The sequence below is a fragment of the Rutilus rutilus genome (genome assembly GCF_951802725.1).
Source record: "Rutilus rutilus genome assembly, chromosome: 3".
Taxonomy (NCBI): Eukaryota; Metazoa; Chordata; class Actinopteri; order Cypriniformes; family Leuciscidae; genus Rutilus; species Rutilus rutilus.
In genome coordinates, this window is record NC_140211.1 from 18,908,571 (window position 1) to 18,932,316 (window position 23,746).

A 23,746-nucleotide genomic window follows, 5' to 3' on the forward strand; every position below is an offset into this window, starting at 1 on the left:
AGTTTTTTGAACTTCAAACTGATAAAGCTTGGAAGTGTCAGGGTGTTTATTAATATAACTCCGACTGTATTAGTTTGAAAGAAGAAAGTCATATACACCTAGGATGGCTTGAGGGTGAGTAAATCACGGGGTAATTTTCAAATGAACTACTCCTTTAACGTTAGTACAACCAAAGAGTTTGTCATATATATATATAGGCTATATAAAATGTTTTGATAACATTAAATTATTTCTGAAAGTTTTCTGAACATTAAACGTCCAGTTTATATATATATAAACTGGACGTTTAACGTTCAGAAAACTTTCAGAAATAATTTAATGTTATCAAAACATTTTTAAAACATTATTGGTAGCTGCTGGCTAATTAAAAATGTTTTATGTCATTCTTTTTTCGGTTTCTTTAAGGATTTAAATATACATTTTTCGGATCATTATTAAATGCCACAAAATTTGGAGCAACAACCGGTAGCGATTTTGTGTTTTCATGAGTTTGGACGATTTCCCATCTGTCAACAACGTCTAATATAAAAAGAATAGAAAAACAAAAGAATTAAAGTCCCCCTGTAGTCAATAATTTTATCCTTTAAAACTCACTTGAATGTTACTTGCCTCATTTAGTCTAGCCTACGCAGTTCTATGAATATGCAAATGAGCCCCGCCCCCATTTATTCACACCAGCTCAGAAATTCACTGATTGGTTAGTTTGTGACGTCAGAAACACCAGCGATTTGAACCCACGTTTTTGAGACTGTCTTTGGTTCACTGCCGTTTTAAGGAGAAAATAAATAAGCAATGGTGTATGGCAAGCCGTTTTAACTTTTATTCATTTCCAGGATATGAATTGTTGATATCAAGAATTACATTTTGATGGAAAATGTAATTGTTGATATCAAAAATTTAATTGTTGATTTGTAATTATATTTTCACTAGTGAAATGTCACCATAGGCTGCCATTGAAAATCAATTCTATATCAAGAATTGATTTCTTACTAGTAGAAATATAATTTTTGATATCAATAATTACAATGTTACTATAGTAAAAATGTGAATTACTGATATCAATAATTCAATTGTCACTAGTTGAAATGTCTATTCTTGATATCAACAATTGAATTGCAATTGAATTGCTACTAGTAAACATTTTCATTTTTGATATCTGAAAATGTATTTCTGATATCAATATTATTTCAGATATATAAAATGGCTTTCTTACTAGTAACAATCACATTCATGATATCAGAAATTAACATTGTTACTAGTAGCAATTCAATTGTTGATATCAAGAATAGACATTTCAACTAGTGACAGTTTAATTCTTGATATCAAAAATAAAGGTTTTTACTATAGTAAGAATTGTATTTCTGATATGTGATAATGTGAAATTGGAATTTCAACTAGTAAGAATTAAATTCTTGATATCAACAATTGATTTTGAATGGCAGCCTATGGTGACATTTCACTAGTGAAAATACAATTACAGATATCAAGAATTATAGTTTTTACTAGTTGAAATTAAATTGTTGATATCAAGAATTCATATCCTGGAAATGAATAAAAGTTAAAACGGCTTGCCATAATGGTGTTGACTTATGAATTTGTACATGGTTTGTCTTAAAGCACATTAAAACACCACACAGACATATAAACAAAATGAAAAGCTTGATTATCACCACAGGGGGCTTTAAAGACGAGAGTGAACATCGGTAAAGCGGATCCCTGGAAGGGCTGAAAGCTTCAAAATAAAGATGCCGAGTTTGCTTTGCTTGACAGGTAAAAACCATGGTTACTCCAAAGCGGTGGGATTATAAAGAGAGGGGGCGTGTCTTTAAAGTTTTAGACTGACACTGCTAACAGCACTTCAACTTTGATTGACGCAATGATAATAGGCTGTTACAGTATCACAAATCCATCTAGTCTCAAAGATATTTTAAGCTAAATCCATGTTTGCTGGTTGCTGCACACCTTCGCACTGAGACAGTAGTCAATCTATGTTGATGTCCAGGTTGGTAGACGGTGCTCTGATAGCCTATGCTGTATCTGGCTGGTCAGTGAGGGCATGAAGTGCACTAGGCTTGAGAAACAGGAAGGAAAGTAGAAGGGAAGGGACTGAACTGAAGCTGTTTAAACAGCTGTACTGAATCAGCAAGTCCAACACCACAGCCCGCACACCAAGCTGAAATATACAGTTAAAAGAACAATCTTCGACCCACATTTTGCTATCCAATTTTGTGTTTTTTTTATGGTGGCCGAGAGAGCTGCAACTGAAGAAAACACATGCAAATAGAAAAACACCCACAAATTAAGAAAACATCTTCATCAGTTTCACAACACATATGTGTGCTCCAAATACTCACAACACAACCAAATACAGAAACGTGCTGCAAATAGCACAGAACACAACGGAAACGTTTCTAGGTGAAGAGTGAAGATAAGTGAAGAACCCGGCTGGGACGTGCTTATTGCTCGTGAGCATCCCTATGTCCTACTCCCTTCTAAGGGCAGACGGCAGAGCCCTTGAAGTGGGACTTTGGAGTGAGCAGGGCACTTGTGTGCCATTATGTAGCCGTTTGGAACGCACTTGATGAAGGGAGCAAAGAAAGACAACGTAATTTCCTCATTATTTTCACCTGGGATGTTCCCACGACAACGCAGCACGGTGTTATTACCAGAAATAACATAACTGTTGCAAATAAATATACCTTTTATACAAAAAAAGTTTGTATATATCTGTGTGTGAGTGTCTCTACTTTAAAACTTTCCATCTCATCTTTGGACCATGCATTACCATTTCTTATGAAACGGTATAATGAAATTATCATTATTATGGGCTTGTGCAGAGGATGTTTTTGTATTATATTTTTATGAGATATGAAGAGCTATGAATATCCCTTATGACAGCTGTTTTTTTTTTCACTCTATTTTGATCAAACCAATACCGACACATATGCAACGCTGTATGACTGCTATTTGTTGATTGAAACGGACTGCTTACAAATGACTCACATTTTATTACTAAAGATTTTTAAAGGCTATTACTTTAACCCATCTGTCATGACATCACTCCAAATCACTCCTCAAAAATGCATGAAAGGCGACCCAGTCTGGTCCTTTCTTTCATCTACTCTCTGTCAAGAATCTGATGTTCGACTTGATGAGGCTGAAACTCCTGTGACAGTTGGGAGAAAAACACAGTCCCAGAAGACCAAGGCTGTCACTCTATCTTTATGTAATGTGGAGATGAGTGTGTCAAGACAAGTCTTCACCTAAACTTTACTTGGACAGCGGCGAGCTCTGCACTGAAAGAAAACACATACCATTTGAGGTGTTTTTGCTTTGAACTGTATAGATTTTAATAGTACTTTTATGTTTTATGAGTTGATTTTTATTCAAATTAACTAAGGTTTCAGCTTTTTATTTTTGTTATGTGAAGATCACATTTATAATATATACACATTATATATAAAAGGAGACAACAGTGTTGGTAAAGAGCATTCTTTAGATGGTTAGGCATGCGATGATTGAAATATGACTTTTATTTATATCTTTATACTTTTATTGAGTGTCATTTCCAGTCAAGCTGTAATTTTGTCTATGCAAAAAGTGAAAATATTGTGTGAATTATTATTTAACTTTGTGCTTTTAGGATGCATAAAATGCTAGTTATGAAATTACCCATAGCAAGAAATTTTTTTAAATGTAATTTGTTTAGCAAAGAGCATCGGCTACTGGAACTGTCCTCTGCATACCTACAGTATATCTGGACAGTTGACAGCTTACTATCAGAAGGTATTTGGACATGACACATGGGAATTTATCTTCACCTAACACTACCTTCACCTTATTTCATCTGGTTTACATAACAGAATGCCAGTGGCCACATTTTAAGAGTTGGCTCAATCCCTGTGGTCAGACTGAGGGGGAGAGGCAGAGAGATAAAGAAAGCTTTCAAAAATGAGGCAGGGTTAAAGTTTACAGTGTGGAGTGTTGCTTGCCAAAACCTAATGGCTTGATGCATGCCCTGCAGCGCTCAGATGCAGGACGGTACCCGTCTCCTCCAAGCACTGCACATGTTGTGTCTTTACAAATCGTGAAAATGCACTACCTCGACACGTGATGAGATGCACTGCTCGATATACTATCAGTATCAGCTTACCAACACACTTTACCTGTCTCGCCCTCAGGGTGGAGAAGGTAGCTCTATACCTGGTTGTATTCACAGCATGTGGATGTCAATTAATAATGTCTTTAAACATTTTCATTCCCTGCTCCCCACCCTCAGTGCTTGACCTTTCCTGAAGCCCTTTCCTTTGCTGCCTTTTTAATAGCTCCTGCCAGGAATGATATCAGAGCTGGAAGGTTAGAGCCGCAAATGCAATACAAAAGAGCAACAAAAGACAGGAAGAAGACAGGAGCTGATAACCAAGAGGTCTACAAAGAGGTAAATGTGGCCACACACACACACACACACACACACACACACACACACACACTGCTATCTTTGCTTCAATATTTTGATGGAAATATTCTGAAAACTTTTGCAATCCTTCTTAAATTTCAGCCAACAAACATAATTCCTAAAACCATGAGTAATTGTTCCACAAAACCTTATTGCTCATCATGGAGTAAAGCGGCTTACATTTGGATGTTGCTCATCTGTATTAAGGTCTATCACAGATTATTGGAATTGTGAAAGATCATTTCCGACTCACCGAACCTGATGAATGCAGACTTACCTCATTTACGCAAATGCTCTCTACTTTATACTGAATAAAAATGCCTTTTATGAGTAAAACCCCCAGCACTAGTGATAATGTAGAAGTCTAAAGCTATCTAAAGCACTGACGTTTGAGCCACATGGTTGTATCTTGTGTTGTGCCCTTCAGCCATATTAATTATTCTCAAATCAGCATTTAAGTCATATCCTTATAGTAGACAGCACTATTAACAAATTTCATTAACTAAATTGTCTATGTTGTTGACGTGTCGTGTTGAAGAATCACCATACCTTGTCTTGTGATGACATCAGGAGCTGTAAATAACTTGAATTCTCTCACTGTGATCTGTCATTCTCCCCACAGGCGACAGGGAGAATTGTACATTATTTAATAGTGACCTCTGGCTGTAGTCACATCAGCTCTGGAAATCATGTTTTTTTTTTCTGTTCTTTTTTTTTCACTGAGTAAATAGTTTCAAATCAAGCCTGGCAGCATGCTGATGAGGTTCTTTGCATGTGTGCATTGTGTGATGGATTTATTAGTCATCTCTTTTAAAACATAATGAGCCTTATTGTTAATGAGCTTTACAGCTTTATTGTTGTTTAGAAATGTCAAGATTTAGAAAATGTCATCTGCAGACCTATAGCGACATCCAAAAGACCACAATGGAAAACTGGGATTTGAAAACAGCCTTTTAAACCTGGGGAAAAAAACCAGGAAATATTATGATGTAATTTGAATAAGAAATATTTATTATTCAGCATTATTTCTTCTAATAATCAATCTGTGATTAGTCACTAATTATAAAAGCAAACTTGTGACTTGTAAACTCTGTGCAAAAGGTCAAATGTTCTTGCTTACATTGAAGCTCAAGATGCTCTTGGATCATATTTAGATCATGCTGGAGAACATAAACATAAGAGTTTTAAACAGACATAGAGTTTAAGTGCAATAAACATCCCCATTTTCATTAGTGGTCTCTGACTTTTTGGACCCCACTGTATGTTTTGCAGTTGAGGTGTTGTTGGCTTTGTTGGTCCTGTTTCACAACGATCGCTCCCTGCGCCTATCCGGATGTTTAAACCGTTAGCTGGATCTTACAGATTTCTCTAGGTGGTTTTCATGCATGGTGCAGTCTAAAATGTGATGGTCTCGTCTTGTTGAAACTAGCCTGAGTCTTATCCCCATAACAACTGGCAACACATTATAGACGGGTCACTGCACAGAACTAGACCGCTCAGCATCGGAAGCAGAAGTCATGGTTTGTCAAGTGATTCACTGAGGCCCTGGAGGGACAAAACACTCTTTTTCACAACTGCTGACATATATTTGGATTTTTTTTTTACTCTGTAACTTTATTTCTGAATGGATTTATTTAGAACAGTATAGCACCTTGCTAATATAAGACAGCGCAAGTTATCAATGTGGGCAGGCCATCTTGGTAGATCTTATTATGTTGGTCTACAAGTCAATTCAATCTATACGAACATAATGATCAAAGATGGGTCACATCACTGGGATCTTCCTGTTATGAATGACCTCCCACTTCCTTGCGTGCGACTATCGCAACAGGACGTGAGTGGTCATTGACAGAATAGAAGGAAACGCAGAATGAGTGAACTTGAGAGTGTGGGAGAATAGAAGAAAGACATTTGGAAAACTATTTAAATGCCTGTTCTGGGATTCGAGAGAGGCACCATTTGACCCACATTTCCCTTATTACCATTTTATCTAAGCCAAATTCCCGTAACCGGAAAACTACAGATAGCAAGCTGATAAAACTTTAATCATACAATGAATATACAGAGACTATGATGCACTTCAAAAATATCAGAATAAAACATCAGTCAGTTTCGTGTTGCTTTAAATATACAAACACCAACGTCTTGCCAAAAATAGTGTGCTTTTATTTCCTAAATTTACATGCTGCTTCACTTTCAGATGTTTAATAAATGCATTTTTTTAATGAACAGTGTGAAGCATTTTTGATGGCCTGCCGGGGTCAATGGATACAATATGCTTCCAAAACAGAAAATAATGAAATAGCAAATTGGCATGCAGAACTTGCAACACATTGGGCTTCAAACAGAAATCTGTTTGCTAACAGAGCTATGGCTTATTAGACAACATTACTCATTAAAAATCATTTCCAGTTTGCCGGATTTTTTTAAAAAATGAATCAATTTTAGATCATAAGTGATAATGTGGAACCTGCTCATACAGAAGGATTACATCCAACTATACAAGCAAGAAATCCCTGTGTTAGAGATACACTTTTCTGTGATTAAGGATGAATAAAATGAAAATGATAAAAACAAAACAAAAACTATATTACGCCATTGCATTCACATTCCTTTAGAGAACATTTACTACCTCATGCAATGCTGTTGTGATCAGCTTTGGTATGGTTAAGTTTTCAGTCCAAAAAGGGAGAGGGGAAAAGTGAGGTTTTACTTTTGCTGTGAAGTGAATAAAAGGTTTACAGACTTGTGTTCCGTGATTTAAAAAAATGTTCCTGCAGCTCAAACGTTTTCCTATAGCTCAAACAGTAGAGTTTGGGTTTCCCGGGCAATGCAACTGGAAGAATTGTACCTTGAATGCTGATTCCTTTGTGTTGTTTTGGTTAAAATGTGTCTGCCAAAAGTGTAAATGTAAAGACATGCCCCCCAGCTATCAAGGAATAAAACCTTGAATTAGGTCCTAGAGATTATATCAAAATATACAATAGTATACAGAACAGCCTTTGGTTTACCATTATAGTGATTGAAAAACTGAAAACAGTGGGAGAGGTCACCAGTCACCTTTTGGATGTACTACTAAATCAATATAAAATGATCCTGCAGAATAAAAGTGCATTACATTTATAGAAATAATTTGCTTAGTTAAGTACTGTGACCATTTGTCTATAGGAATCAAGTCTTCAACATCCCCACACATTTTTTTTTTTTAATAAATAAAGCACTCGTGCCCCTGAGCACAAAATCTCTCTGAAAATGTGTGTGCCATCACTGACTGAATAAAGGCTGAAATTGTATGTGACAGGAAAGAATAAAGTAAAGAGTGCAACAGAGCCTTGTACCTGTAGTCACTGTCTATAAATTTAAGCCTCAGGGCTCAAGCGGAGCGTGTAATGATCTAGGTTGGGTCACCTTGCCTTGAAGCATTATTTATGCGGTTCTCTCAGGACCTCACAGAGCCCATCAGTCAGTTCGTACAGGTAGCACTGAGCGCTCACTTGAACGTCACAATCCATAGAGTCTGACTAGTCAAGAGTGATGCCACAGACTCATTCTCATTTTTACTTTCAGAAGAGAACACATATTTGTCTTTACATCTCAGGGCTGGATATTGGAAGGTTGCTGGTTCAAGTCCCGAAAGGAGAAATTTAGCCACGATGAACCATCACCAATCCTAACCCCAGGCTTTGTCTTTGTAAATGCTTTATTCTTGTTCTATTAGTTCTAAAATTACAATTTAATCAAGATTTTATTTAGAAATATTTTTTACAATTCAATGCATCATATGGTTATGCAAAGGTCATGGGTTCAGTTCTCAGGGAATGCATGAAATTATCAAATACTTTAAAAACCATGTAAGTTGCTTTGGAACTTACATTGTTGGAATATTTTAAAACTGCGTGCATGAAAATAGTTTAAACATTATAGTTTGAATATGAATGAATTATATGTTGGTTATTATATGTAGGCTACTAATGATAATTAGTAATCACAATGCATCAGTTTACTTAGTAGATATTTTTAGGATTTTAAACTGCTGCATGGCTGCAAAAAAATCAGAAACTTTTTTGGATGAACTGATGCTGAGGTACGTGCGCAAGTATCTCGTATCTTAATGTTGTATATTTGGGGACTAGATGAGGAGCTGAGAACCAATAGAAAAATGCAATTGCAGAGATTGTACATTCTTTATTAAGGAGAGACAATTTGGTCTCTCGTCTTTTCTGGACTTTATGATTTGCTGCACCAAATCTCACCTGCTGTTCATGAAATATGTGACTCATCTGTCTACAGGTTCATAAAAATAAAATCAACAGTGTGAATCTTTACTCTGAGAAAAAGACCATATGCTGAGTTTTTCACAAACCATGTACCTTAAGAGTAAGACACCTGCTAAGGTGGTCTAGGGCAGGGGTTCCCAAACTTTTTCGTTCTAGGACCCACCTAGACAAGTATAATCAATCGCAAGACCCACTTGCACTGGTGCTACCAACTTTATCAGTGGTCGCACCAGCATGATTTGGTCGCACTTTTTTTTTTCTACATGCAATGGGATTAATCAATGCATGCTGATGGTCTTAATCTGCATTCCCTAGTTTTGCACTGATGTAAAAAGACTGACAGTGACAAGCCTTCATGTTAGCAAAATATTTTAAACTTTTAACTCTTAAAAAAACTTTTAAAAACATGTATGTTCTTTAATGTTTGATTATAATTTTACCGTCTTCACATAGGGATGGGAAATGATAAGATTTTATCAATAATAATAATGCCACTGACGATTCTGATTATCGATCCGATTCTTTAACGATTCTCTTATCGATTCTTGATAGCACTGTGTGGAAAAATGTAGTCATATGGTTTTCAAATAAAAACAAGGGGTTTTATTTATTTTAAAGCTTAAGCTTGAGTAAGCAAACTGTACTTTTTATGTAATTTATGTAATAAATAGAACTTTATTGTAAAGTGTTACTGATTCAGACGTCTCCTGAGTTCACTGTTGGAAAGATCAGTTGTCCATTCATTAAAATGAATCGTTCAAAGGAGTCATTAGTTCGCGAATTGGACGTGTCATGCGCGTTGTGTGATTATCCCAGCAGTTAGGACATAGACATCCAAGATTTGTGTCAACACAGAAAACATTTCATCACTGGATAGTTTTTTTTCGTTTAATTGAAGTGTTGTTTTATGTCAGCTGAATCTGGGACGCTTTTCAGAGAAGATAAGGCAACAACTTATTTAGCACAATTCACACCCAGCGGTAATTGAGGAAGAAAAAAAAATCTCCGAATGCTCCACATGAAACTTTGGTCTTCCGACCTTTTACCACCGTGTCGATTTATTTTGATTAATATGTGCGAGGGAGAGAGAGCAAGACAGCGCTTAGTTTGGAGACGGTGAAGTCTTTTTTACACTTTCGCCTGGCTCCGAAGAGAGAGAGTGTGCGCGCGCGCGACCGAGTAGCCTACTCTCTCTGCTCGTTCTTTCAGTTAAACATGCACTGTGACTCTGTCACAAGCGCAGCAGTTCATCTACATTACTCAGCGATCAAATAACACTTTGGCGGGCGCTAAAACTCATAGTCGTTTGGTCATTAATCGGACTGGTTTTGTTTCACTCATCGTAACGTAAATTTAGCTGCAGCTAAGTGCCTTTGTGCGACCCACCTTTTCTCACTGTGTGACCCACAAGTGGGTCGCGACCCACAGTTTGAAAACCACTGGTCTAGGGGGTTGTGTCTTAACTGGAGATTGAATGACTTGATTTAGAGACCACATTTATAGGCTAGCAGCACGTTAAATCACTGTCAGTGATTTCCAACTGTGTCAATTTATATATAGGCCTATAACATGATAGGATATAGGTAAAGCCTATATATATAACAGCCCCGTGATTTTGTGTGATTTACAGGGCAATTCGTCACCATTATGTGGAATATGAAGAATTAATGACAGGAGGCGTGAAGGTCTAGTAGCCGCCCCTGGCCAATGTGTGTCTGAGCAGAATTACACAGCGAGCAGCAGTGAAGTGTTGAGTAGAGTCATGATTCAGTGCTGTCGAAAGGAATGAATAAACGGGGCGAAACATTCACAGATCAATTGAATGAATCCTAAGGACGTTTTCACCCTCTTGGATAGCGGAGTTTGATTTAAGTTCGCCTGTCCTTAAACGCGAGGATACCACAAATCACGGTAGGTGTTTTAAACTGGACGCTGAGAGCATCAGATCTCTGTGGAGACGCGTGTGTATTTCTGAGGATCTGAAAGTTTTTTAGCGGCAGCATGTTTTACGATGACATACAGGTGATAAACATATACGTTTTTTAATTTTTGTGTTGCTTTTGGCTGCCTTGCAACGAGTTGCATCTGCCAAATTTCACTCTAATAGCCTACTGTGAAAGAGAAGATCATTTGAAGAAAACAATTATTAGCCTACTATAGGATTTTGTATTGGACGTGAAGTTTTGTTTTACTGTAGTTTAAATCGATGAGCTTACTGTAAGGGAACATTTCACGTTTTACCCATATGTGTATTCATATTGTTTGGAGAAGAATTAGCCTACAGTAGGATTGTTTTAATCATATTACAGCTATCTGTTTGCATGAACAAGGTGGGAGTGGCCACGTGATGTTTGGGTGTAACCAAGTCATTTGCAATCTTCTAGAGATGGAGCTATTTTGTTCTTTGGAAGGAAGGATGTGTTTGTGGCTGAAATGATTTACAATCATAGTGGGAGCTAAGGTTTACTTCTGCCTTGGTTAACTATAATCACATTTGGCACTCGCAGCTGCCGCCAAACCTAATTTCATGTTGCGCATTTGAATTCAAACCAGCCATGTTTCTCCTTTTTTATACTATTCCCATTGTTTATTTTCTGGCAAAGTTGGACAGATAATTTACAAAATCATCAGCAGCGATTTTAAGTTTATACCAAGTTTTTTTTACTGCAATTTTAGAAGTGAAATATTTATTATATATTATACAAATATGTCTTATATAAGTGACAAAAGTGAGTTTGAATAGGTAGTGTATAGGTTATATGCCAAAAGAATATAATAAACAGTATGGTTTTGTGGAAGCTGTAAGCTGGTTTGTTACTGGTGCAAGGTGGTCTTCCAGGTCTAACCCGTTTGATGAAGTCTTCCTGGTCAATCTGCCTTTCCAGCTGGTAGCCACTGATTAATTATCTGGATCATCTTGGACCAGCTAATGGCCATAAATGTTCAGCTTGATCATACTACAGATCTAAAACAAGCTACCATCAGAAGTCTTACTCTAGCTGGCATATGTGATCTCATATCTGTACAGCTCAGCTACATTAGACTATTATGACAATGATCATAATCCCTCTGATCAATTTTATTTATACAATTTACAATAGTCATTTGTGATTGTTGCTTGACAGACTCTACAGACATGATCCCTCCTGTAAGCCATGTCACACTGTAGGATCTCAGTTGTCTTTAATGTCAGACTATACGGCAATCAGCATTAGTTAAAAACGGATGCACGCAAGAAGACTCATCCAGAGTTTTATATTGTCAATCCGTGACTTGTTCAGTGACATTGAGATAGATGCAGCATAGAAATGGTGGCTAGCAAACCAAAATGATCTCTAGCGTTAATTTTGATCATGGCTTGTCTTGAAACGAAAAATAGAAAAGACAATGTGTGTGGAGTTTGTTGTCACACTCTTCAGGTTCTGTGCTCCTATGGTTTTTTTATTTGATGGTTGACGTAGGAGAAGCCACTACAGGACTGTGCCTCAAAACTTTTGACATGGCAATCACAATGGTCATTAATCAGCTGTCAGCGAACATGTCAAACTAGCGATCAAAGACTACAGATTTTAGCCTACGGTCAGAGGAATCGTTTAGGATTTGTAAAACTAGTCTCAGACGGCCAAATCGTACAGTGTGCACCTGGCTTAACATGTTAAGGCAAAGTACTTATGTAATTGACCATTAAATCATCATTTAAAACCCATCATAAAAGATGATGTCCCATTTCTGCTGAACAATTTCAGACACACATTCTTCAGTACTCTTAATTCCTCTACAATATGTTGTCATTCATGAGACTTCTGTCACAAATCCCTGCTTCCAGAGATTCAGTGACCATTTAAAATGAAGGTAGATGTCAGGAAAAAATCCCTTTTACAGCAGCAAGAGCCGTCATCCCCTTGATATCTATTGCTATTCATCCTCTGGCTTTAGTTAAGTCAGGGAAAGCCACTTTAAAGAAGCAGTCGGGCACTGGGGAGGAGCTGATTGGCAGGTGAGGGGCTGATTTGGAGGCAGCGGGATTAGAGAAGTGTCTGAAAGAGAGAAGACGAGAAGCTCGGTCAGGACCTGATTCCCCTTCAGTGATTAAACCGATCAAATGCAGAGAAAAAGAGGGGTGTGGAAGGGTTGACGTGCCAACACAAATACTTTTCTCGCTGTGTATATGCTGTTTACAGCATAAAACCTAGGCTAATTCACGTATTTCCATCAGAAACAATGGCGCTTTAAAAGGGGCTCAGACAGTTTAAGTCAATTATAAAAACTGTCAAGTGTTGGGTTTAGTCGGGCTTCATGGCTGGCAGGGGGCGAAGAAGAGCAGATCAGCACCGCAGGCGTAGCTCTTGAGTGACAGCCTATATCAGTATACCTGTGATGCTAGTTACTGTACGGAATAGGCTATAATGCCTACTGTCTTCTTTCTTTATCTTGTTTGTCTTCTTTCCTTATCTCCTCTATGTCATATAATTGTGGTTAAATATCTGACTAAAAAGAACATAGCATTACTGAACTATAGTGGTAGGGTCTGTTATTTTGTATTCAAGATGATAAATAAAATATTGGGTGACTCATAAAATATTTATTAAGGGATTATTAAGCATGATGGGTGATACTGAGGAAGCATTTCTGACCACATAAAGTCAGCAGAATTGTTCATCCTTCTTTTTATGTACTACTAAATGAAGAAATTATTTAGTGTTGCAATTTCCCACATGGAAGTTCTCTTATGTGTTGGATTAAGCTTTTTTTCTGGACCACTTAAAAGGGACAATCTGTAATTTACTCAGCTTAATGTTGTTTTAAACCCGTGCGACTTGAAAGAAAGTTGACATTAGGTAGAATTAGAGCCTTAATCACCATTCATTTTCATTGGATCTGCATTATTCTAATGAAAGTGAATGGTGACTGAAGCTGTCATTCTATCTGACATCCCCTTTTGTGTTTCATTCACATCCATGTTTGGAACAATATAAGGATGTGTAAATGACAGAATTTTCATTTTCAAACATTCAAATGCTGGCCACCATGCTAGGGTTGAGCAAAATTCTGAATTTAAGAATTGAAAGTGGAATTTAATGAACTACAATTCATAAGAAATGTAACAGGTTATGTCATTGGCAACTGTTTTTCCTCTCTGGTCCATAAATTTGTCAAAAATAAAGTAGTGTATTTGAAAAATTAAGGACAAATTTCTATAGAAACAGATTTATCTGTCTGCATGTAGGGCTTTTAAAAAATATTCCAACAATGTTTTAAACTTTCAAACAAAACTTTGTCAAGCCATCATTCAAAGTTTGTCTTGATGAGCCTTCTCTACACTTATTCAGTGCATTTTAATATTCCTTTCTTACGATTCAAAGAGCATCCTGCCTCAATTCCATTCTGCATCCTTCCTCAATTTAAATTCAGGAATTTAATTGGAATTTAAAAGCATTCTCAACCGCACAACCCAGCACCATGCAACATGTCAGAACATATGCCCTTCCCACCAGGCCACGTCTCCAACAAAAAAGAGTTCCTTTGTCCGGGACTCCACCTGTGAGCATTTGTGATGTTTCTTCCCCTGCCATGATCAATGGCGACCCAGGAGATCCCAGATTTCAGCTTGTAAAGGCTGTGCATTGAGGCCTTGTCTGGGCCCATCTGAAAAGCTTTTGAAGCTTCCGTATGTGGTTGAGAATGTGGATAAAGCGCACAGGTGTCTGTGTTCATTTCTACTTTCTGATGCGAGTCAGGGACCTGCACCATGTAGTGCAATGGCTAATTAGAAAGCAAAAGAGAGACACAATTTTATTTCACAATGAGGCAGTTCTGTCATTCCACGCCGCATGTATGTGTAGACTGGTGTCTTTGTGGGGAGTCACGGTGAAATGTCCAGGGACAAACAGAAGTCCCATCTGTTCCTGTTTTTCATCTGCAGTCAAAACCTTGCTGCTTTCTCTAACAGAGGCAAGTATTTGACTGCATTCAGGTATTATACTTTTATAGGTACTTTTGTTCCAGAGATGTATGTATTATATAAAATGTATTTGTGTATATATATATATATATACACATACAACACACACACACACACACACACACACACACACACACACACACACACACACACACACACACACACACACACACACACACACACACACACACACACACACACACACACACAAAGGACCTCAATGATACTTTACATCTGCTGTACACTCTTCTGCTTGTCAATCAAGCTTTAAAATGAATGTGGCTAGGCTGAAAGTCTTGTTTTATTTAAAAAAAGGACCATTAACTGTACATTCTGAAGTCAGATGGTTCTTTGTCGATGTCTGCAGCATAATGAACAATGGCCAGGTGGTGCCAGAAAACCTTCTTTCAAAAACACTTTGATACAGCAGGATATTTAGCTGGTATTATCAGTAAGCCACGTCCCTCCCTAATTGTTTTCTTTGACAGACCTTTTTTGGCATGCACAAAATTAATTTCCAAGTGAAATGAGTTTTGTACATCAATGTACATCTCCAAAAGCTTAGAAGTAATACTTTTGGAATCACCATAGGCTTAACACTTGTGAGCTCACAAGCTGATAAGAAAGCTAAAGATGAAAAACATCATATCATGGAATGCAGGTGTGCCACCCTGGACCAGTGTGGAAATTCATACTGGTATTATTAACATGGATGGGAATGTATTTTCTGTACAGTTTGTGTGTGTGTGTATAGTTTACACTTCAGTAAAAAAAAAAAAAACATATATAATTTTCAGTTTAAAAGGACTGCTCTCTGTATTATTGGTGTCGAAAACAGTTGCGCTGCTCAAAAATTTGGTGACAGCCATTAATGAATAGAAAGTGTCTTGTATCAAGTCGCAGCAGTTTAATGATTTGACATCTTTAGTTTTCTCGCTTTGACTTTGCTTTATCTGGTCCCTCTGGTTTCCTGACAAATAATAGAGACTCATATTTGCTTTCAGATGATCTAGTTGTAGAAATGTTTACACTGTTGTTTAGATCAGCATTGAAAGACAAGTTAACTTTTAAACTCCTAGTGACATTGAGACTAGACTATGCACAGCTTTTTTCCATTTTCATGAAGGTTAATGCACTCAAACTGACAGCAGGTGGTGGAAGCTGTGTATTGAACTTGTGTATTGTGTGTGTGCTCTCCTTACGTTGGAATTCAGCTGATCCTGTGTTAATATATAGTATACGTTTTGTAGTTGTTCTGAAAACAGGATTGTCAGGTGGGTATATTGATGATTGTTTTTACAGAGTTGGTCATATTATAAAATGCACAAATATTAAAGTCTTTAATTACTCACCCTCATGTTGTTCCAAACCTGTAAGACTTTCGTTCATCTTCGGAACACAAATGAAGACATAATTTACAACTTTATTTAGAAAATATGAATCTCCAACGCTCGTTCATGAGAGCTCCATGACGCATGCGTATATTGTGTTGACGCGAGGGCAGTTGTTGTTGCTTGAACGTGCGTTGGAGATTATTATTTTGTAATTAAAGTGGTACATTTTTTGCTCAAACAAAGCACTTGTGTCGCTTCATGAAATTGAGGTTAAACCACTGGAGTCATATGGATTATTTTAATGATGTCTTCTTTACTACTTTTCTGGGGCTTGAAAGTGTCAGTTGCGTAGACTGTCAATAGAGGGACAGAAAGCTCTCAGATTTCATTAAAAAGATCTTCATTCATGTTCAGATGGGGGTAATTAGTGAAATAATTTTCATTTTTGGGCGAACTAGCCCTTTAAAATTCTGGCTGATGCCGATAATTATTTTCATATTATGGATAAATGGCTAGATTAAAAATTCTGTACTCTTTTGTCTGAAAAAGTTACACATAACAACTATGACCTAAAATGCACAGAGGCAATTACACTAAAATTCTACAAGTGAATTTAGGCATCACACATAATGTACAATATGAAAAGGCTCTCAGTATTTTTTTAGTGACGCATTGAAAGTTTTGGCTGAACAAATTAAAATATTTTTAGAAGGCCAAAATCATTGACTGGAAATTGAAATGAAAGACAATTCTGTTTCATTGGAGATATAAACAAGACTTTATTTTGAACCAAATATAAACCAAACTTTTATTTTGGTTTTGGTGTTTCAGGGTGGAAAAAAATCTTTTTTGTGCATCGCTACTTCCTATTCTCACTGCTTATCACTAATCAGTCAGTTTCACAAATCGACATCATCAGTCTCTCCACAAACCTCTGCCCTGGCTCAGTAATGGTCCCAGTCTCCATAATTGTCCACTTTTATGTAACCTGGAAATTTGAACATGGCATAACTCATGTTATCCCACAAGAATATTTCAGTAGCAGCATATTTCAGTCTCTTTTTTTGCACACATGCCTTTTTATCTGCACTTGTTTTTGTTTGTCCATCATTGTTCTCAATATGCATATAGACATCTTGTTTATATCTCCAGTGAAACAGAATCATCTTTAATTCCAATTTGGCTCCCCTTGTGGACTGAAGTGATGTTATAATTAAAAAATAGCAAATCCATGAACCATATGCTTGAAATAAAAGCAGAAAGAAGAGGATTAGGGGTGAGGAACTGCTTTCCACAATTCATTAGACACGCTGCTTTCCTGCTGTTCACTGGGTCCTACTGTGCTCTAATAAAAACTGAGCTTCATGTTGGCGAAGAGAAACTCTTTGTAATGATCGTGAGGCCCAGATGGCTTGATTGAGAGGGACATGTTCATCTTCAAAATTCAACTTGGCCCGATCACATGCTATATTATACACCAACCCTTCATGAATCCTGCAGAAATGGAAGCGGAGGTCCAATGACCTCCTTGTAATTTCAGTTGTGTTTTGTGATGATGATTATCGATTGTTATGGTACTGCAACCTTCAGTTACGTACCTATTCTAATGCTTTAATTTTGCATTCATGAAGTGGCATGAACTCTCTCCCAGGGGCTGTTTATTGTGTAAATGCTGTTTGCTGTGAGGCTGGACGAAGTGAAGTCAGAGCCACTGCCTTTGACCAGTGTAGTAATAAACCACATCGACTCCCTCTGGAAGTTCAAATGTCCCCGAAAATGAAACACGGTGAAGAAATCTGGCCATGCAGTAAATAAGTCTCAGAATCGGTGTCTGCGCCTTTTCCCTTTAGGTATTGCCTCTTTGTCTTTATAGTTGTCTCATGGCTGCTAGTTTAGTCTTTCATACTGGCTTCACTCGAGTTGTAGTAAGTAAGTAGAAAATGAAAAGCCTCTTTCTCCTTCATTGCTGTTCTGCAACCTCTGACCATTTTATGTGTATCCTCTCATGATATAAGCTTAATATACATATACATTTCTACAGTGTCAGCGTAGGAAAGTTATCATGCACTTTGAGAGCTTGATGGACCATTGACTGCTGTTATGTCCCATGTGTTTAGGGGATTGGACGCAACATAAAGAAAGTGGAAATGTAGTGAAGAGATTACGTTTTTGTTTGATATTTTGTTAATTCAATAATACTGAAGGATACCTAAGAACGTGGTGCTCTCACTCCATTTGACACATTTTTACTACGTTTAAATCCATTCTGCTGAATGGTTTTCTTCTGAAGTCAGTGCAGAAAATGTGAAAAATTAGGTCTGTAATACTGTCACGGACTCAGCCGTACCATCAGCGCCAGATCCTGCAACTCCTTCGCTACATGTGCAAGACTTACCCGACTCTTACCTGTGTTCCTGTCTGGCAATCTTCACCTTCTTTTGCCCCGCAACCACCCTCTTCAGTCCCACAGCTTCGGCTTTCTCTTCAGTCAGTTCACCTGCTGAAAGAAAAAAGAGACTATTAAATCAAGCTAAGTGACCTGCATGTATTCCATACAGTGCCGGTTCCTTTGTTGTCTGTTGGTGAAGTTTGCTTCAACAGACTCACTCATTCCGTTGTCTGTTCTCCCATCTGTGACAAATACCTGGGGCCTCATTTATAAAGCTTGCGTACGCACAAAACGGGGCTGAAAACATGCGTACGCCAGTTCCTGCGCAAAAGGTGGGATTTATAAAGAAAAACTTGACGGGAAAATTTGCGCACCTGCACGCAAACTCTGACCCATGCGTACGAACGTTTTGGAGATGGAGCACTTTGGCGACACCGATGGTGAGCTGGAGTTAAATGTATTTTTGGTCACTTTTATACAGAAAATCTAAAGAAAATTAAACATATACAGAAAGATTATACAAATACAATTTCAATCACCAAGCCTGTCACTTGAAGCAAATATCCATTCCTTCTTAAATGTCCGCGGCAGCGAGCGCGTTGAGCCGTTTAGTGAAACTGACGCAAATAACAGTTTAAATAAATAAAATACTTCTGATATAAACATTTATATTAAATATACCATTCAAATTAATGGAGTTAAACACTTAAACATGAAATCATTACTGAAGTTACAACATTTTTTTAAATTCAATCATTAGAAATATTTGTTGTGGATGCGATTGTTTTTGAACACTTTTCCTGTGGCGTGCTTTAATGTTTTAACCACAGAGATAATTGCTTATCATGATAATACCAGATTGTCTGAGAAAATAGTTTCGTGCAAATAATGCCCAAGGCCTATCTGTTTCCATTAAAAATATAAATCAATTAAAAATACAATTCGGCAAGTGGAAAAGATTGAGAAAAACTTTCTCTGAAATGTATTTTACACTATTTGATTTATGTAGGCTATTCAAAAACAAGGCAAGGATAGACAACTACTTGATTTGTATTAATGTAATGTTTCTTGTACTGTTTATATCATTTGCATATGATTATTCATCCACGTGATAACGTTTAAGTTATCACGTGGATGAATAATCATATGCAAATGATATGTAGATGAGGATCTGCATAGTAAAGGCGTTGTAAGCTCCATATATGGTTATTTCGGGTGGAGACGCATGTACGCACAATCTTCCGCTGACTGGGATTTATAAAGTGAATTCTGCGCAGGTTCTGGCGTACGCACGGTTTTATAAGTCTGAATATTTTTTTTGCGTACGCCATTTTTGGCTTTCGGGCGCACGTACACTTTTAGTAAGGTTCCTATGCACAGTTTTATAAATGAGGCCCCTGGACATTATCGACAGTAACTGTAATGGGAATTGTAAGTAGTGCTAAATACTAATGGGATATGAATGTAAGAAGTCTCATTACTATGTACAGAGGAGTGATATACATTTTAAATTTATTTATTTATTTGCACACAATATATTGTTATGCCTGTTCTGGGTTTGAGTTTGGTTTGAGTTAGTTTTGCACTGTTCCCAGTTCTGTTTCCTTTGTCTTTGTTCATCTGTTGCTATGGTTTTTATTTGCCCTTATGTGTTACACCTGGGTCTAGTTAATTATCTTGTTTAGTCCCTACTCCCTAGTGTTTTTCTGTGTATTTATAGCCCTATGTTTGTTTCAGTCTTTGTCAGATCTTGTCATTATTACTGTGGTTGTTCTGCTTATCGTGTTTTTGAATCCTTAGAACCTGAGAAGTTTTTACCTGAGTTTATTTTGATTAAAAAAACTGCTTGCAAATAGATCCATCACTTTTATTTACGTCTTCATTCAACCCCAGCATGACATATATAACAGCCCCCATTTGTACATTTATATTGGTTTGTATAGCCTTAAGTTTGCATACTGTTTGCAGCTGAACATTTGCCAAGTTTTTTTAAGTAAAATGTAACACACAATTTGTAGAAATAATTGGCAAAATAAAATTGAAACCGCTGCTAATTCAATCACAGCCTTTTGCTTTCAAATATTATGACTTTGATTTAGTGAATATTTAGATTAAAATGATTAGATTAATTGGTTTAACTGTGCGGTAGTTGGGATATTTGGATGGGGGAATGTAACTGCACCGGTCCTGCCAGAAGATGTTGGACATTTTTCTCCCTTTAAATCTTTGTATATTTTCATAAACCGATTTCAACAGCTGGCCCAGAAGTTGATTGCCCCATAGGGAAAGCAAGGTCCTGGTGCTTTGACTTGTCCATCCTTGAATGTTTTTAAGTGTCTTTTATAATAGCACACCACCCACACTGAACCACTGTAGTATCCAGTGACTTCATGCCGAAGAAATTGTTGAGCCGGTCATTGTTATTGAAACATCCAAGAGACTGATGAACTTAATCGTCAGTATAGCTACTTGTGTTTTATTTGATCAAACATGCTGTTGAGTGGATTTAGTGAAGTAAAGAGCATTGTAGGGGTGTTATGTCTGAGGGAGGGGATGAAGAGAAGAATTGTGTGCATTAAGACCTCGCAGGTGTGCTAAGTTTTAAAATATTACCTAGATAAAATATACACAAGATTTTAGGTATAAAGGACAACTATTATCAGCCATGCATTCCTTCATGCCTGATTCTGTGTCTCGTCAGGAGTGTTTCTCAAACAGCTTCGGTTGTGTATGGAACCCCAGGTACTGTATAGTAGCCGAATAGCTTTGTGCTCAGTAAGTGGAAGGATATGGGTCATGATTGATTCCCTTTGCCCCAGCCATACTGGAACGGACTCCAGAGACCGATAGAGAAGCCAGGCTCCTCAGTGTTTCTGCCATGTTCTTTGAAGGTACTGCACATAATTGAGTCCTTGGGGTATAGAGCTTGGCCTTCAGTGCTCTCCTTTCATGCCTAAGGTTTTCTCTGATAGCTGTCATCTGAAACAGCAGAAACTGAGCTTCTCAAAACCTGATCTGCATTTTACCATGTATTGCTCAGAGGGACTTGTGGGAAAGAAAATCTTACAAGAAATATTGTGGTATCAGTTTTTTTTAAAAACTTTTCTCTACTATTTTTTCCTTCATTGAGGTCGACCTGACCAAGGACAACTCGTTCCCAGAAAAACCTTTGGGAGGCCTTACTTAAATACTAGATATTTAAGCTTACGTTAAAGTGCAAACAGTTTCTAGTTGTGGAATAGTGTTCAGACAGCTTGAATGTCCATCAGATCTGTCCATCAAATGACACTGAATGGTGCTGACGTAAAGCAAAGCACACAATGTGATTCCCAGTGCACATAATAGCAAACTATGGATGGATAGGCTGCTAGTAATCTCATATATTTCTCTTTATCAGTGGAGGTAACATTTACTTTTTGCACTTTTTGCAGTTAAGCTGGTCAGAGTGTCCCAGGAAGAGTCTAGAGATGAAGATGGAAAGCTGGAGGTGTTGGTTGATCCTAAACAGTGTTGTTATAGTAAACTAAAACTACTGAAATATTTTATGAAATAAAAAAAACCTAAAATAAAATATAAATATTGGAAGAAAATACTTAAATAAATATTGCATTGGCAAATAGCTGAAATACATTTTATTTGAAGTACTAAAATTAAAACTGAAATATAAAAATAAAGCTATATAGAAATTTACTGACAAAACCACATCTATAATAAAAATAAAAGCTAATTAAAAATATGAATAAATACTATAATAGTACATCAATAATACTAAAATAACATTGGTCTTGAGAGCATTAGTAGAATATGAGTTGCTTTCTGTTGCACAAGGATGATTCACCTTCCTTCCTATTTATCTTTACTGTCTAAAAGTTCCATTCTGGCCATTAACAGTTTGCTCTATTTTGTCACATTGTTCTAGGCCATAGCCTGAATCTGTCACATGGTGTGACAGGTCATATGTTGCATAATCAATCTAACAAGTGCTTATTTTTTTAAAGGAACAGTTGCTTTGGAGTGTATGCTCTTTTTCTGATTATAGCACAGTACACTTCAGCATGTTCATCTCTTGTACATAAGTTAATTTTCACAAACCAAACTATAATACATTCATTTCACAATTAGTGACATCACTGATCTCTTTACGATTTTTATTTTTTATTTTTAGATATGGTAACGGTTTTATTAATCAATTACTGCGTCACAGTAATATTGTTAAAGTTCCCAACCATCTGTAGTGGGGTAATGCTGTGTTTTATGCTAAAATAAAAAGTCACATCCCAAATGCACATTATATAAGGTAGTTAAATACCTGTGTAGATTAATAGATACTCCTCAGTTGAGCTACTGACATGTTTTCTGCCCGGTTGAGCTGAATCAAAACAGTTTGACTCGCTTTTAAAGGAGAACTCCGGTCAATTTTAACATTGAGCTCATTTTTTTGTACATTTGGAGTGCTGTCAGTACAGAGAACAACGACAAAAATCGGTCACAAATTTTCGACAGTCGATTGTCGAGTTCACGCGCGTGATCATAGGTACTAAACCAATGCGCGTGAACTCGACACTCGACTACTGTGGACTTCGACCGAAAACAGGATGTAAATACAGGTATGTGCGCTGGCTGAATAAACATCATTTTTTATATATTTCTTTCACATCTACTGCAGTCAGATTCACCCGCGTTCACTCAGAAGGAATCACTCACATGACCTGTGCACCTGTAATGACACATCAAGGATGTTAAGAGGCTAAAAGCAGGTTTAAAACTTGCCCCATTGAAGTCAACAGGGTGCAAATTTTAAAAAGAGGATAACACGTTGTAGGCAACACCGATTTTTGTCGTTGTTCTCTGTACTGACAGCACTCCAAATGTACAAAAAAAATGAGCTCAATGTTAAAATTGACCGGAGTTCTCCTTTAATATATGATGCTATACTTTTTTAAATTGCCAATGTAGCCCTTATGGCAGCAGGACACAAGTCTTAGTAATGAGTGCTAGTTTGTTTATCACAACTGTGATGAGTTAGTCATCACACTGTGATCCAGCCATGGTAAAGTCAATGTGCCGCTCTTTCTCAATCATCATTTCTCACAGTTTGTGAAGCATGGCAGGCTGTGGAGCCTGCAGAATTGAACGGCTTCTGGAGGATGTAACTCCACTGTGCAACAGCTGGAAAGTTACAACAGGCAAAGATCGATATGGCTGTGGAGCAGAATTAATGTTCAGGAAAAAGCACGTTCCTTTTTTAAGTATCTTTTATTCGATTTAAACATTTTTTTTTTTTTTACAGGATATATATCTTAAGCTTGGTCTTTTGCCTCCCTATTC

At 37.1% G+C, this 23,746-nt stretch overlaps 1 protein-coding gene across 3 annotated transcripts in view; it reads left to right on the forward strand.

The window, feature by feature from the left end:
- Positions 1-10,385: 10,385 nt before the first annotated feature.
- tspan18a (tetraspanin 18a) overlaps positions 10,386-23,746 on the forward strand; it is a 29,419-nt gene continuing 16,058 nt past the window's right edge. Inside the window, exon 1 of one of the 3 annotated variants that reach the window (XM_084403908.1) lies at positions 10,386-10,644. The gene's annotated coding sequence lies outside the window, so the exon portion shown is untranslated. The remainder of the gene's footprint in view (positions 10,645-23,746) is intronic. The other 2 variants (XM_084403907.1, XM_084403909.1) reach the window with 2 other exon arrangements.